The sequence below is a fragment of the Dermacentor albipictus genome, chromosome 7, assembly GCF_038994185.2.
Source record: "Dermacentor albipictus isolate Rhodes 1998 colony chromosome 7, USDA_Dalb.pri_finalv2, whole genome shotgun sequence".
NCBI lineage: Eukaryota > Metazoa > Arthropoda > Arachnida > Ixodida > Ixodidae > Dermacentor > Dermacentor albipictus.
In genome coordinates, this window is record NC_091827.1 from 22,705,501 (window position 1) to 22,722,518 (window position 17,018).

Sequence of the window (17,018 nt, forward strand, 5' to 3'; positions counted from 1 at the left end):
TTGGCCCGCGACATTTTGTCGAAACATCATTGTGGCCTCTCAATTTGAAAGATCGTTGGCATATCGTTGAAACTATGGTGTATTTCACTCTTGAAAGCCCATTGAAGCGGTGTTGAAGATGTGTTGTTTGTCAATGTTGAAAGCCCATTGAGGTATTGTTGAAATGTGTTGTTTGTCAATGTTGAAAGCCCATTGAAGCATTGTTGAAGCTCAAAATTGAAAGCCCATTGAGGTATTGTTGAAATGTGTTGTTTGTCAATGTTGACAGCCCATTGAAGCATTGTTGCAAATGTGTTGAGCCTTAAAATTGAAAGCCCATTGAGGTATTGTTGAAATGTGTTGTTTGTAAATGTTGACAGCCCATTGAAGCATTGTTGCAGATGTGTTGAGCCTCAAAATTGAAAGCCCATGGAGGTATTGTTGAAATGTGTAGTTCGTCAATATTGAAAGCCCATGGAAGCATTGTTGCAGATCTGTTGAACATCAACACAAATTACGTTGAAAGCCCTTTATGCCCCACTGGGTATTTAGCAGTTTAAACCTGCACTTACCTTAAAATACTGCTTAGCTATGTTGCATATAATTACCTTTGATGTCACGGTGGTATGTCTGCTGTGAGAGGATAAGGATAAAATTTAAATACAGGCATTTTGTACCGCAGACCTCTGTCACCCTGGGCTCAAAAGCATGCTCCTAGATTGCCTGTAATAAACCATATTGTAAAACTGCTAGCAGTACTGTTATGCCACTTTTTTCAATTGTCAGAGTGAATGGTCCTCCGAAAAATCAAGAGTGCTGAACTGATGCAGACAAAAACCATTTTTCTAGGTGAACTGTTTATTTGTAAACATCTGTGTAAATGTACAACCATTTATAGTTTGAGATCAGAAACTTCTTAAAAACTATTGCGCAGTACAAACTTCCTGCAGCTTGACACCATAACAAAATTGAATACTGAAGATGTAGTCAGTGTGGTTCTCAAGTAAAACACATTTCCCAAAAGAAATAAATTTTAAAAAATAAATGCCTAAATAAATAAATGTACAAGCAGACTGACATGACTGTAAATAAGAACACTCAAAAAAGGTACTTGCTTTCTCCATTAGGTAGCCAGTGGTACTATAACCATGGCACAATTTGCTTGTGCCCACAGCACTCAACTGAGACCTGATATGCAGGGTGGTTATCTTTAAGTTTTATGGAACTTATTGAAGACTGACTGTTGCAGCTAACATAATTCTAGATACAGAGTGGCAAACATTACTTGCATGAGAAACAAGACACCATAATCAGCTGATTAACAAAAACTCAGTTCCTAATAAAGTTTTTACAAATTGTAGCCGGTAATTTTACAAGGTGTATGCACTTAGAATGAATTTCCAGAATGACACTAGTAACGAGACACATGCCATCAAACTGGCTGTAGAAATGCACTGCTATGCATCGAAGCACAAAAGTAACCGGAATGCCCATGTATTTCTCTCACATTTATGGAAAAATATCAAAACTGGTGTCATCCTGGAAATTAATTTCAAGTGAATGTCTTGCAAACTCACTGGCTACAATTTGCAAACTGAAATATGTGTTGTGATGCTATAAGTGAATTAATAAATTTATGACAATCAGTTTAATGTTTCCATTTCTTGTGCTAGTAATGTCCACCTCTGAATAATCCAGCTCAAGAACAAGAATTATGCTACCTGGCAGACAACTTAAATATCTGTAAAACTGAAAAAGGATCACTGTACAATCCTTATTTGTTGGTTGAATGGTGTGTGCCAATTTCAGTAAACCTTGCATACTTTTGAAACATGGCAATCACAATAAGTGATGCCTATGGGAGCAGTTTATTATGCCGCATTGCTGTTGCATGATCCAGTTGTGTTTTCTGCCATGATAACGTTCCTGCGCAGGTAATTCCATATCAAGCGACTTATTCATATTAACTGCTTCAGATTTTCATATGAAACAAAGACAGCTATTAGTGATGTGCTGGAATACAGCAAAGTTACTCCTTGTGCGAGTTCCATTTCAATTTTATTCACTGCCACAAAAAATAACGAAAGAATTCAGAAGATATGGTTTTATGCAAACATGAAAGGCACATCATTGACATTACTGGAGATGTTTCGTTGCATATTAAATTTAAGCTGACTTATACCTATTAATTTTACTCATGTATTTTAGATAGCAATAAACCATTTTTACAAAGTTATGTAAAATGCCGTTCTTACTGAACTCTGGAAATGGCACAGATGCACTTGCATCTGTGGTATGCAATTCCATGCCGAATCGACAAGCATTTTTTTGACACCGCACATATATCTGAAACATTGCCTTAAGTTTACTAGAGTTCAAAGCTCGTTACCCACTTTTATTTATTTTTGCCAGATATTTTGTAGCATTTTAGGTGACAGTTTAGTTTTCCTGTTCAGCTGAGCTAGAGGCATCAAATGTCCTCTAGCTTTTTATTTTTTTTTCAAATGCTTCAAATACTTTTTTTTCAAATGCACATTGTATTGATCGAGGCCTTCAAATGGTGTGCGTGGAAATACGGTGAAGTGATGCAACTGCCAAAATAGCCAATTTTTCAAATATTTGAATACTTCAATTGCTTTTGGCACCGGCAAAAATGAGTCAAATTGCAATCCGTTAGTTTTTTTTTCGTAAGAAAAAATTCACAGGACAGAAATTAATTACAGAATGGTAGCCCAGGTGACATAGTATAGCAGAAAAATATATGAAGCTCTGAAGGTTCAGCTGATCGCCTGTAAAAAAAAAATTCTAATCTTTTGCAAGAAGCTTCATGCTCAAGGAAAAAACAGCCTTCGTAGTTGGCGAAAAAATGTGATACATTATTGGATGGCTCTACATGTCTGCTATGCATGTGTGAAGTTAAAAAAGGCATTTTTAAATGCGAGAAATTCTTTTTTGAAATTTTGTAAGCACCGACTTTTCTCTGATGTGCGCACAGCTTGCTGGCCGGGAATGCAGACGACAAAGCTGGCTTCGTATGCACAGATGACAGAGAAGCGGTGTTAGGGTCTGCATTTTATTGCTAAGGGACACATGCTCTAACGCAACGAGGCTTGTGTTTGGTGTGGGCCAGGTAAACCATACAGCCATTGCACATAAAATATCAATACGAGGTCTGTTAGAAGAGTATCCGACCTTTGGCTGAAGAAAAAAAAACTGGCATAACTGAAGTGTTGGGAACCTAATCACCCTCAAAGTAGTCTCCTTGGGAATCCAGCCACTTCTCCCAGCGGTGCTGCAATTGTTAGAAGCACTCCGAGAAGGCCTCTTTCCGAATGGACTTTAGCTCAGCTGTCGTTGCAGCCATAATGTCTTCTCTTGTCTGAAATCACGCTTGTTTCAATGGCCCCTTGATTTTGGGAAACAGCCAGAAGTTGCAGGCCGCCATATCAGGAGAGCAAGGAGCCTGTCGAACTACAGGAGTCTGGTTTTTCGCCAAAAAAGTCTGAATCAAGTGCGAGAAAAACATTGTCGTATGGATGTGCCAATTTCCTGTTGACAACTTCGGTATCTTGCTCCATACAGCATCACATAGGCCATGGAGGACATCCCTGTAGTAGTCTTTAGTGATTGTTTGACCCTGTGGTGTGTATCCGTGGTGTACCACACTGCGGAAGTCAAAGAAAGCAGTCAGCAACACTTTGACGTTGCTGCACACTTAGCGGTCTTTGGTTGGCGACGTGGAATGCTTCCACTGTAACGACTGGGATTTGGTTTCCAGGTCGTAAACATACACCCAAGACTTGTCACAAGTGATTATGGTGTTCATGAAATTGGGGTCACTGTTTGTGGAATCCAGCATGTCTGAGACTTCAACACGAAGTTGCTTTTGCTCCACCATGAGCAGCTTGTGAACGAATTTTGGCGCAACTCTCTTCATGGCCAAATCTTCGGTGATAATGGAATGTGGATAAAATGTGCTGATGCCCACCTCTTCCGCAATTTCTTGGATAGTTACACGACGGTCCCGCATCACCACGGGGTTCACTTCGGCAATGACCTGGTCATTTCGGCATGTTGATGGCCGACTGTAGCGTGGCTCGCTTTCCACCGATGTGTGGCCGTCTTTAAACTGGTTGTACCACTCCTTAATCTGTGTGCTGCTCATAGCACAGTCACCGAAAGCACTCTGAATCTTCCAGATGGTTTCCACTTGGCTGTCGCCCAGTTTCTGTCAAAATTTGATGCAGTAGCACTGCTCCAGTCACTCTGCCATTTTCCTTGCAATAAAAAACCGACGAGAGCACTGTACTACCTCATTCAAACGCTGCGTCCCAGCAATTCACGCTATTGGCGGGTGGGAAAAAATTCATGCATGCGCACAAAGGTTCAAGGGCGGCTGATGAAAATGCGCTTGTTTCATATTCATCAGGTGTTCGCAAAAAAAGGTTGAATACTTTTCTAACAGACCTCGTACGTAATAAATATGTGAGGGAATCCTGCAGTGCTAAAAGATATGTTTCATGCAGTTTAGAAAAAGAAATATCAGCTATTATGTAGACAGTAAATCTATAAAGAGCACTGATATTGTTCATACAAAGCATCCTAAAGGGCATGTCGCATTGCAATGCAACATAGAGGGAGCAGGACACTTTGTGCCCTGCTCCCTGAAGCCCAATGATGATGCAAGTAGAAAACACCTTCATAATTAAGACTGAAAACCTACATGAGTATGAACAAATTCTTGTGGTGTTGTTTGCTACCACTCTTTCAGAGCTGGAACATGCTCATCTATAAAAGTCATATGTGCCATGTTCAGTCTGATGTGGTCAGACACCATTGGCGACCACTTTTTGCGTTCATGTTAAAAAAATACGAGCTGAGACTGCAGCAGCAGCGCTTGACGTCACCTGCCTTCGTAATGATAAAAAAGGCAAGTCAGTTTGTTGAGTAGTTCTTGTGGCTACTATATTAACAACCTTTCCTTGCTAGATGACATGGCTTCATATATTTATGCTATATTTATGCTGTATGTGTGATCCACAAAGGAACATTATAAAAAATACCTTATCGCACTTAAAGAATAATCACTTTTTGTTACTTGTCACATGCATAGCAGACATGTACGGCTGTGTAATGATGGGTGACATACTTTTGTGCCAACCACCAAAGCTAATTTTTTACCTTCAACACGAAGCTTGCAAAAAATTTCAACGTTACAGTTTTTTTAGCTGATCAACTGAACCTCCAAGGCTTGAAATATTTTGCTGCTATCCCAAGTCAACCAGTCTGATTTTATATTCATTTTTTGCCTTCTGTATTTCCCTACGTTAGAAGAAAATTCAAACTTTGCAAATTTTGGCAGTCACACCACTTCAGTCTCTTGACATGAACACCACCTGAATATCTGGATCATACAATTTCCCTTTCAGAAGAAACGTGTATCTGGCTTCTAGCTTAGCTGGGCAAGAACAATAAAGTTTTGCCAAAATTCAAAAAAATTTTTGTGAAGGAAAATAAATGGGGAGCAAGAGTTCGGAGCTTCAACTATATCTGTGATGGCCAAAAAAACGCTGGTTGGTTGCCCTGGAATTACTTAAGAGTATGTATGAAAGCAAATTTTCTCAAAAATTTTCTCGTTGTACCTACTCAAAATCAAGCAAACTTGAAATGGTTTGCCATAATGGAACAGTTCTTGAGATAATTGTTGGGTGGTTTGGCATGAAATGACTTAAGCTACTTAAAAAATATATTAATAAGGAAACACTATCCTTACTGGAACCATATCAAAAACTAACATAAAAATGTAATGAACTATAACAAAGCGCAGCACTTGTATTCTGGATTGAGCAATCCAATGTGGGCTTCTCAGGAGACTAGCATAATTAACATAAATAAAATTAACATAAAAATGTCAAGGCATAGGAAGGCACAACATTTGTATGCTCATTTGAGAAATCCAAATTGGGGCCTTCAGGAGACTAACAAAAACATAAAAATGTCGAGAGTTACAAAAGCACAACACTTGTGTTTTGGTTTGAGCTGTCCAACTTGGGCTCTTCAGAGGTGAAGGGGCAGGGGTAGTTGCTTCAGGGGCAGGGTCCCATGCGAGAAGCGAGGCCAGAGTTCTTTACATAGGGCATGTTGGTACCAGGAAATTTGCGACGCGTGAAGCCTGCAAAAACAAGCCAGAACAAGTTTTAAAAAGCAACTTCCACATGCAAAAGAATGGCATGCAATATGCCCTAGTTACAATGAAATTGATTTATGTATTTGTGTTGCTTTATTCCAATTTTCCATGGGTACAGCTTTACAGCATGACCATTTAAATTTATTTAGTGTGGCACAGGACTCCACTAAGTGTCAAATGCAGGAAAGGGCAAAGAGGAACAAAACACTGTAGCAATATAACTTTATGAATATCTTCAATGTCAAAGATGTGAACTTTGCTTGCCGAGAAACAAAATGGTGAAAAAAATTCATGTCGTTCATAAATAAACCTGAACTGACAACAAAAATTATTTCTTGTAAGTTTCATAATTAAAATGTGCAGCACTTCACTGTGCTTTTCCATGCTCCAAATACAATAGTGTCATGTCACTAGAATTGAGTGTAGCTTCATTTGATGTTAGGTTTCCTGAGTTCACATGCAATCGGAACGTACTTCTCGCCTTACAATGACTTAGGACTTTCTACATTAAAGAAGACACTGCTTACAGCGAAGTATGTTTTCTGCCTCAACGACTGAATTACTGTTATAATGAGGATTCCGTGTAGTTGTGCGCCAAACTGCTTAGCATGACACATGCAGAATGTGATAGATACGAAGAAATGCTGTCTTTTAAGAGCAATATGCCATAGGACTGACTTCTTTAACCCTTTTAGGGTTCACTGCCATACATCTGTCACTGTGATGGAACGTTCTGAAAAAATTTGCCTTTTCAGAACAAAGTGTTGCCTAGCCTCCCACTGGAGGTGCTGCAACGTTCTGAGACTTCTAGAAAATATTCTTATAGTGCTGTCACTCCTTGGGTTTCTCCCAAACTGATTTTTCACTTAGCTCCTTGGTGTCTGTCATTGCACTAATTTGGGAGTGCTGCCACAAGTTTTCGTAAGTTTCATTACAGAAAAAATTATGCTGCTTTATCCTGCATAAAAAAATAAAACATGTAAAACTGCAAATACTGAAATGGTATTGCCACTTTATTGTTATTTTAAAAAATTATTTACCAGTTTATTTTCTCGGAAAGTCGCCCTGAAGAACTTAAATCTGCAATAACAATATTAAGGATGCGCGAAAAGTGATTTTTGAGACTGAACCGAATAATGCCAGAAGCAAATCAAATATTGGATTGCTTCTGAATAATGAACAGCTGATATCACAATTAATGTAAGATGAGGTTCACATACTAGTATTCTTAAAGTTAGCAAGTTTCTGTCATTGTTATGTTATGAAGAGCTGTTTATAAAAGCACAAATGGAGCAGCAAAATGTTTCTTCACATGCACAGGACTTTTCAGTAAGCATGAATGATTGCTGTACAGCCTCTAAAGTACAGCTACTTTAGTAACGTAGCCTGGTCTGCTATTCTTACAAGTTCTTACGTTTTACGTCTATGTTGTTGGAGGTGAAAATTTACCGTACTTTGGCTCAAATCTCATGTTTTATTGGTGTTTCAAAATATTAGAATAATACTCAACATTTACAAATAGTGACCATTCAAAGACTAAATTGAATAGGACACTATTCAAGTCGAAAGTTTTGAGTATGTGCACACCACAAAAGATATATAACTCCTAAATTAGAGGCATATTTCTCCCCAAAATGTGATCCTCAATGGGCTAAACAAGAGCGACAGAAAAGCCCATTCATCTTTTTGATAAATTTAAGCCCATAATCTACTTGGCAATGGCTCATAACCATGTTAACAGGTAGGTGAAGTAAGGAAGCAGGAAACAATTCTAACAATTTCAGAATGGGAGTAGTGGACATGTCCGATGGTCTGTAAGAAGCTTTATACATTAGGCCCCAAGAGCCTATTCTCCATTTATTGAAGTATATGGGGAAAAGCCACATAAATATTTTTTTCATATCTTAGAATACAAAGTGATAAAGTGCATGTTAATAAATACGAGTCATAGGTTAGGTGCTTAGAATAAGTAAGCATCCACTAAACATAGTACTGTTGACTGTGAAGCTGGAAACTCTGTCCCTGTTGTTTCTTTGATTGAAACTACCAAAAGAAAATTGCCACAACACTCAGGTTCCCTCCGCTGAAAGGTTGCTGTCTCGGATCACATGGACCTGCTTCAAGATAGGAGCAACTTTGATTTGATGTGGTCTGTTAAAATTGGTGAAACTACTGTTTCACATCTCAGAACATGGAGAGCTGTTTTGTTTTGATTTCTGCAATTTGGTGAACATGCTCCTGCTCGAGCTGAGCAGTAACCACACTTGAGCATAGCTTCTCTGCAATTCGTGTATTAACACTTTCAGGCTACTTAACCATGTCCTCCATGCCAACAGATTTGGAGCATGCTTCACAGACAACTATTCCTTGCAATGACAGCCCAGTAGCACTGCTAATGCACAAATGCAGCTCATTTTATTTGGTGGAGATGCTAAAAACTTTCGGCAGTGAAGGCAGCTTTTAAATTTGGAAGCATTTGAGTATGGCGGCATTAGGCACTTAAGATCATATGAACAGTCATTCCAAATGGTAGGCTATTGTATCACACAACTGCACACACAGGCTACATGAAAGTCGTTTGTTATGCCAATGGCAAGTTCATAAATTTAGAAAAGAAATGTGAATGTAAAAATGCAACCGGAAAGGATATATGGTACTTGCCTATAACAGCACTGACCCTGATGGGGTCAAGAGCCTCTGTTGCCCCTTGGTGTTATTTCCAAAGCCCAAATGGCCCATGAGCTCCTCCTCTGTGAACACATGGTGAAGCAAGGCCGTTGCAAACTTTCCTGGTCCACCATGGCAGGCCATGGTAAGCTGGGCCAGGATAACCTTCTCAATGTGTACTCTTACAGCATATGTGAACCTGCATGTTTAAGTAAATGTTAGCAAAACAGTTTTAAGCCTTTCAAGTACATTCACACAACAGCCCTACTGCAAATAAATTACAAAAGTACCTATTGCAAATCTAGAATGCTAAACTTGACTTCTTACAAGCTTCTGATGCTGTCTGGATGCCCCATGTTTCAGAAAAACAATCCAGCACAAACAAGAAAAATAAACCAAAGTATCCAAACATCTAGTACTTGAAAAAGGGGAGCACCAGCGAAACACAAATGACACGCACACAAGGAAACGGCATTAGACATGGACGGACATTGGGACAGACCAGCGTTCGTCCCTGTCTAACGCCTTTTCCATGTGTGCGCGTCCTTTGTTTTGCTGGTACCCCCCCTTTTCAAGTTCATCATGCACCCACTGGCCCAAGAGCTTGCGCTAATGCACATCTAGTACTATTTATTGTGATTACCATTCTTGGGATACTTCATATTTTCAGGTGTTTGTCTCGATTGTCCCATCCATTTGTGTGAATATGTAGCCATGGGGAGATTGGGCTGCTATGTTGAGGGAAGAGTTCAATACCAACCGTTGGAACAGCTTGGGTGACTGGGTATGCGACCCTAGGCATATGCCACTTTTCAATGAATCTCTTTCACGCTATCTTGAGCAGATGCTGCTGCTTGTGTTGGCAAGCAGCATTAGGAGCTCGAAGTGGGACATGATTGTCGATCATTACTAAGAGAACCACTACACATCACGTTCGCTTGCTGTGCTCTACTGTATGAAATGTACATAAGCCGCAAGGACAGTAAATTAATTTAATTAAATTAAACCTCAATTAAATTAATCTACTCGCAAAGCACAGGCTGCACAAGATCACGGAGTGAACTCAGAAGTTTGTGGACAGTCAGTTGATGTCCATGTCAGGGACCTCTAGGGAGACTCGGTCATTTCCTCGATGTGCATCATCATGCCGTCACACATTGTATTACAATTCTGTCTCGTTGTACCACTAATAGTCATCACGTATCACAGAATTCAAAATATAAATAGACACTTATATCTACTGTTTATTTAATCTTTACGGAAAATACTTTGAGCATGAGTTTTTGCAGAGATCATGAATTCTACCGCTTAAAGGAGCACTAAAGTAAAATTAAATTAGTTAAATTTTGGCATTTTAAGTGCCAAAACGACAATCTGATGTTTAAGCTTGTTTCACATGCAAGCGATTCAGCGACTGGAGCGAACAGCGATGCGGCGCTGCAAAGCTTATCGCAAAGTTTCGTTTCATATGCATTGCCGCCGCCCATTTTCCGCTGCTGCGAATAGCAATGTTGCTGGCATAAAACACAGGACTTTCAGCCAGTTTCGGTAGTTTGCGACTACCAACATAAACATTGCTTTGTCCCTGCCTCTCAAATATTTATTTTATAAATACATATCCTGCGCTTAGCAATTTAACAATTCGTTGAAAAGCTCTCTTGGCATGTTGCCTGTACCACGCGTACCAAGTAAATAAACATCGTCCTATGCGCAGGCTTTCCAGCACTAATCCTCCGCTGGTCGCGTGTCGAGGTAGGCCGTTCGGAAGCAGTGCTGCCGCTCTGCCGCAGCGATGAAATTCCAACTTGCCCGAACCTTGCCGCTCCCACCGCCGCTTGAAACTGATTTATGCGGCGCGGCGGCAGGATTTGCAAGCATTTTCGCTTGCATGTGAAACAGGCTTTAGGCACGCCATAGTGGGGAACTCTGGATTAATTTTTACCAAATCAGGCTGCAAGGTACATGGGCAGTTTTGTATTTCACCTCCATCAAAATGCGGTTGTTTGATCATGTGACCTCATGCTTAGTGGCGCTGTGCCAACACCCCTAAGCAACTATGGCAAGAAAGCACTAAAGAGAAAAATTATTTTAGATGTATCTGTAAGTGACCTTCCTACAATTCAAGAGATTCACTCGTACCATGACAAGAGGCTGAGTAAATTGTAAAAGCAGCAAGAGGAAAGATTGGTGGCAGTGCTGCCTTGAAGTTACCACACCCGCTTGCTGTGACGTCATGGATTTTGATGTCTGTTCAGGTGCAGCAATTTTTTTTACAAATAAAGATGTTCTTCACTGTATTCCAAAAACTTAAAATAAAAACCGCCAGGAACTTTTACTGAAACAATACAACCCAAGTTTGTAAAAATACTTGAAATCCACGATGTGACAACGAGATGTCAGCACGAAGATTTTGGGGCGATACTCAGAAAATTGAACGTTGAGCTTTATTTTCTCTAATAATCAAGCAATTACCAAGAAATTTACAGAAGTAGATATTTAAAACGATGCTTTATTTTAAATTCATTTAAGGTGTAATTAGTGTCCCCTTAATACAAAACAAGGAATGCACTTAGCTGCGTAATAGGTTAACATGCATCACTGGTTCTCATTAAGGTAGGATTATCAGTATAGCAATGGACATGCACTGGCTGCTCCAGAGGGGAGCCCTGCCACTTCCCCTCAACCTCCTAATTTCCAATTTTTTTTTATGAGCAGTGATGCAATTTCTGTATCCTAACGAGGCATAATGCCAAGGAGATTCATGCCATGCTGGCTACAGTATGTGGTGACCGGCACTTCACACCGTCCAGCTCGGCATCAATCTTTTTGGAATTTGGCCCTTGAAATGCAGAAAGCTTTGATCACTGCTCGTTCTTCAGCCAACTTTCTCAAAGGGTGCTGCTGCTCTGGTTTGATACCTCTAGCAGTGCACTGCTGCATGACATAGGTAAAACTACGAAGATGTGCACTCACGTAGACCACTAATGTCCACACTGTTTCTGAACACCCCTCTCATATCAGGCATATACCCTGAAGAAGGCACATTCTATCTTTAATATGTTCGCAAGTGACACTGAAATTCACTCCCAGTCCCGGTGCAGTTGCAGTCTTTCAGCTGAGTGCTTAAAGGCACCATGTCTCCTAATGAAGGCACTCTGCACCAATTGATCACTGGAGCAAATGCCTTGCAGTTGCATCAGCAATGTTGTTTTTTCTGCTTCCTGCAATACATTTTCACGGCATCACTGTATTTGATCATGGTGACGTTACAGAATGGATGGCCGAAGAATTCACCTTTAGCATTCCAGCTTGGGTGTCTCTCAGCTCATTTTGAACCTGAAAAAAGATGTCAGTATTAAAATGTGAAGCCACAATGCAGCATAATCAACAATCAAAAGAGCTACATGGACCATTAGGCTGACATAAATAGATGGATACAAATGACTAGTCATTGAATACACTAAAGTGTGGCCGCTCTTGCCAATGGCAGTGTGAGCTTGTCAAATAATTTATTTCACATTCCTCTATTGTTTTAAAAATTATTTCCATGCATCTACTGAACTGTTATGGCCACATATTAAAGGATGCTCCTTCGTATAAAACCACAGTGTTGCATTCTTTTACTCCCCGTCTACCTGATGCTACTGAAGTTTTGCTTACTCTCAAAGAAAGAATTTCACAGAACTGCTCTTTCGACAATGCATTATTCCAAGCTTGTGGCAAAGCGTTGTCATTTAGTTCACAATTATGCGCTCCCCTTTCAATCTGTTCACTATTTAGTGCTCGGATTCAAAGCAAAAATAGCTTTTCGACATAACTAGCTACTTCTATGGTCACAAGAAACAATGCTAATTATTGATGTTTATGTTGCCGATAACGTATACATGCCGCCTCGAAACTCAGTGGGACGACAAGGCAGATATGCCAGGCATCTCGTTCCTCTACTGATTTTAAAATTTTGTTAAATCAATCACTTACTGAAGTGCGAAAAGCTGCAATTTCACGAAATTACATTATTTTGAATGTTGTAGGACCTGGAGTGCCATGAAATCTGCCTTCCCGTGAATGCTAAGAGCGCCTACGCGAAGCCGTTTGGGGCGAAGCACTCGATGGCGTCGAACGAAGATGAAAAAAGAAAGCTGAATGCGCGCGAACTGGTGGAAAACAAAACACACGCGGTTGGCAAGGCGTATAACTCGATGATTTCGCAGCACTTTGTGGCATCCCCCTCTATTGTATCTCACGTATCGCATAGAATCACATGTACACCCTTCAATTTCTTTATTATTATTGCGCGACAGCCTCCTCTGTGTTTTCCGATCGCGCGAACATCGGCCGCACGGCGTGTCAGATAGCAGCCTAGTCACTCGTTCCTGAAGGGAATTCAGCGCAACAGAATACACTTTCGCCGATCCCACCACCCCACGCCGCTACAAGCTCGCTCCCACGTCTTGTACTAGCGTGGCGCAAACGAAATATCTTCCGATTACAGTACAGATCGGATGGTTTCACGTCGCATTGTTTTGCGCTCATTAATAAGGCTAACTCAATCGGTGCTCGAATACCGTATCAGAAATCATGGCGCACAACATGCCCTGTTTTAGCTGGCACCACATAGCTGCCTTACGTCACCACAAGCGGAGTGTAAAGTTAAACCAGGACAAAGCTCCATGTTATATACCACGAATCTAGTGCTGTACAACCAATTCTGGCAACGGAAGGATAGTACTAGGAATGAAAACTAGAAAAGAGGCGCGCGGAAGACACGCACAAGCGCTGAAATCATTTCCGCGCTCCGTTCAACAAGGGGAATTCGAAACACTCAACTCACCCTTAATGTCGCTGAGTCCGAGGCGATCATGGCGCTCTTCGAGGCAACAAGCCCATAAAAAGCGAGCAGCACGCAGGAATATTCCAAAGATGTCACAGCGAAGCACACAAAGGACGCAGAAAACGCAGGAAGCTCTCAAGCAAACAGCGTGCCGCCGGCGAAATGTGCCAAGCATGAACAGCCCAAACGCGCAATTATACGTGTACACTCATACAAATACAGGCTTATATTATCATAAATTGTACCATTTGATAACAAATTTTGTAATTTCATGTTAATACTGAACAATTGTTGCGATTTTCAAGTGTATGAAAGTTTTTTGCTTCGCTTCTTTGATGAACTACTTTCTTTGGCGCAGTAACGCAGTGCACCGGCCGGAGCTAATGGCATGCGCGGGAAAAGGCGCCAAATTCAAACGTCGCAAACGCCGTGCTAATGTTTGCGCGCACAGTTTTCGTCGTTTATATTAAAAAAAAAAAAAAGTAATGCGTGCCGCAACCATGCGAACTGAACTATTGACCACAAAATTACAGAAACGTCGCTGTTTGTGCTTCTTATTTCGATGTCATGGCAAACTGCAGGCGGTCTGTCGTCCCATTCTTTAAACATTTGTGCGTGTGCTTCTGCGCTGCGCGAGTTGTCACAGAGAACGTATAGCAGCGCAGGTTGTGCTTGGTGGCCGAGCAGATTCCCAACACATTCGCCAGCACCCCGTCTAGGTCACAGAAAAGAATTTGGCCTCCATGTGAAATATGAGCACCATGTTGTACATATCCGCCAAGCTTTTCGTTTCGTTCTGTAGCGCGCTAACGGGTAACATCTAAGCGAAATTACTCTGTAGAAACGATGTTCACTCCTTTCTCCGCCGCACCCGCCGTGGTGGCATAGCGGCTGAGGTGTTGCGCTACTAACCCGAGTGCTTGGAATCTAATGCCGGCGGCGGCGGCTGCATTTCGATGGGGCTGAAATGCAAAAACGCCCGCGTACTGTGCGTTTAACCTGCACCAAATGTGGTGCAGGTTAAAGGACCCTAGATAGTCAAAATAAATATGGAGTTTCTTACTACGGTGCGGCTCATAATCAAAGCGTGGTTTTGGCCCGTCAAACCCCAGATTTGAATTTTGTTAACGTTCCCCGCCACCTTGACCATATTTAACATGGAGGCATGCAATGCCGTTTCCTAACACTCAGCCAGGGCACTGGCCCCTTATAATGGACGCCGATAGAAATGCAGGATGCGTCCAATCATCGGTTGTTTATCACTGCTTGTAGCGCCGTTTGTCTTCTCAAACTATATATATATATATATATATATATATATATATATATATATATATATATATATATATATATATATATATATATATATACACATAGAGAGAGAGAGAGAGAGATATGCAGGGTGTTTCTGCTAACTTTAGGCCGAGTGTAAACTTTATGCCCTCTATGACGACGCGACTAAATGCATGTTGCTCCCTTTGGTAAGTAGCGTGTCGCGCTATTTCTATATATTGTTTAATTAGCTAATTAGTCAAGGACAATTAACCAACTTCTGAAGCAAGGAAGTTGCGAAGAAATTCCAATTAGAAAGTTGCAGAGCAGTTGGCAACACGTCCGAATAAACAGTTTCTGTCTTTTTATCTGTTAAGTATTAGTGTTTTTCAGCTTACTGCGCATGCTCGCGAAATACAAAAAGCACCACGTGACATGCCCGCCTGCGAGTCGTGATTGCACTGCTCCTAAGCCTTCTGCGCACAAACGAAAACATGCCATTTAACCGGTGTGAACACCCGTCTGCTTATCGCCATCATGAACCGCAGCGAGGGAAGCACGTCGCTGGCGTCAATACTACAGCCAACGCCTTCGTCACTGCCCTGTCGCCTTTGAAGCGGCAACACACTCTGCTCGATGGTATGCTCGTTTGGGAGCACTGCAAGCACGGCGCGCAAGCGGGTATGTCAGATGATATTTTTTGTATTTCTCGGGCAACCGCACTAAGCTGAAAAACACTAACACTTAATAGATAGAAAGTTAGAAATTGCCTAATCGGACGTTTTGCAAAGTGCTCTAGAACTTTCAAATTGGAATTTTTCGCCTAACTTTGTTCATTCAGAATGGCTATATAATTTTCTTGACTACTTAACTACTTCGGAAACATACAAGAATAGCGTGACACGTGCAAGAGTGAGCAACATGCATTTGGTCGTATCGTCTTATGGTGCATCGGCATATCTTTAAACTCTGCGTAAAGTTGGCTGAAACACGTGTATATACGTCTATGGTTCAAGTAACGTGAAACAACACCCTGTATTTATGCAATGGTGATCAAGTGATCAGTAAAGCAACATATATGTGCAAAAGACGCACACATACATATGTGCGTGTGTTTTTCACGTGTACTTCGAAACTCAATATTGCTCGTGACTCAGTGTTATTCAACAATAAGTTAACAGCATTTAGTCAACGACTTTATTGTTGGAAACTACTCAACAATGGTTCAATACTCAATACTTTTCAACAATCTGTCAAGAGAATTTAGTCAATGACTTTATTGTTGAAAATTACTCAACATTGGCTCAATAATACTCAATACTATTCAACAATATATCAACAGAATTTAGTCAACTACTTTATTGTTGGAAATTACTCAACAATGGCTCAATATTACTCAATACTATTCAACAATATATCAAGAGAATTTAGTCAACGACTTTAGTGTTGAAAACTACTCAACAATGGCTCAATAATACTCAATACTATTCAACACTATACCAACAGAATTTAGTCAACGACTTTTTTGTTGTGAACTGCCCACAACTTTACTGTTGAATTATTGCTCAATGGTTTCAATAATTGTTGAGGTATTGTTGAAAGGCTATTGAGTCAACAGTTCGTCAACAATATGCCAACAACATTTCAACAGTCATTTTCATAAGGGAAAAACTTCCCTCGTTTTGAGAGTACCCACATAAATGTCCAGAAGGGCTGCCGCGTGGTGTTCTTATTGAGCGCCGTTTGCGAAACCTATGAGGAGCGCGCCGCGCGATCCCTCGTACTACGCAAGGGAGGCGCTTCCGACAGATGGCGACTCCGTAACCCCTCGCCGCCAATAGGGAGCCTAGCAGGGGAAAGAAAGTGGGCCGTACGTCTGCCGCTGCGCATCAGACACCAGTGCGTGGGAAATTTAGGGAGGCCTACTCCGGCGTCTGCTCTGCATGGTATCGCTGAGCAGACCCTTTCTTGAGAGAGATCTGCGATGGGGACAAAGTACGCCGACTGCTTCCACTCGCCTCCCAATGCAAAGATGCCGTGCACCACTAGACCGCTGTGCAGCTTCTAGCCTCGACCTTCCCA

The 17,018-nt window shown here is 41.1% G+C and overlaps 1 protein-coding gene and 1 long non-coding RNA gene across 2 annotated transcripts in view; both read right to left on the reverse strand.

The window, feature by feature from the left end:
* Nucleotides 1-17,018, reverse strand: part of LOC135915668 (uncharacterized) — a 381,759-nt gene that overhangs the window by 94,841 nt on the left and 269,900 nt on the right. The window lies entirely within an intron of this gene.
* On the reverse strand, nucleotides 382-13,821 carry LOC139047742 (uncharacterized). The gene is made up of 4 exons (XR_011507344.1): nucleotides 13,665-13,821; nucleotides 12,128-12,169; nucleotides 8,828-9,032; nucleotides 382-6,151 (listed from the first exon to the last, which is right to left on the reverse strand). It is a non-coding gene; the product is annotated as an uncharacterized lncRNA (long non-coding RNA).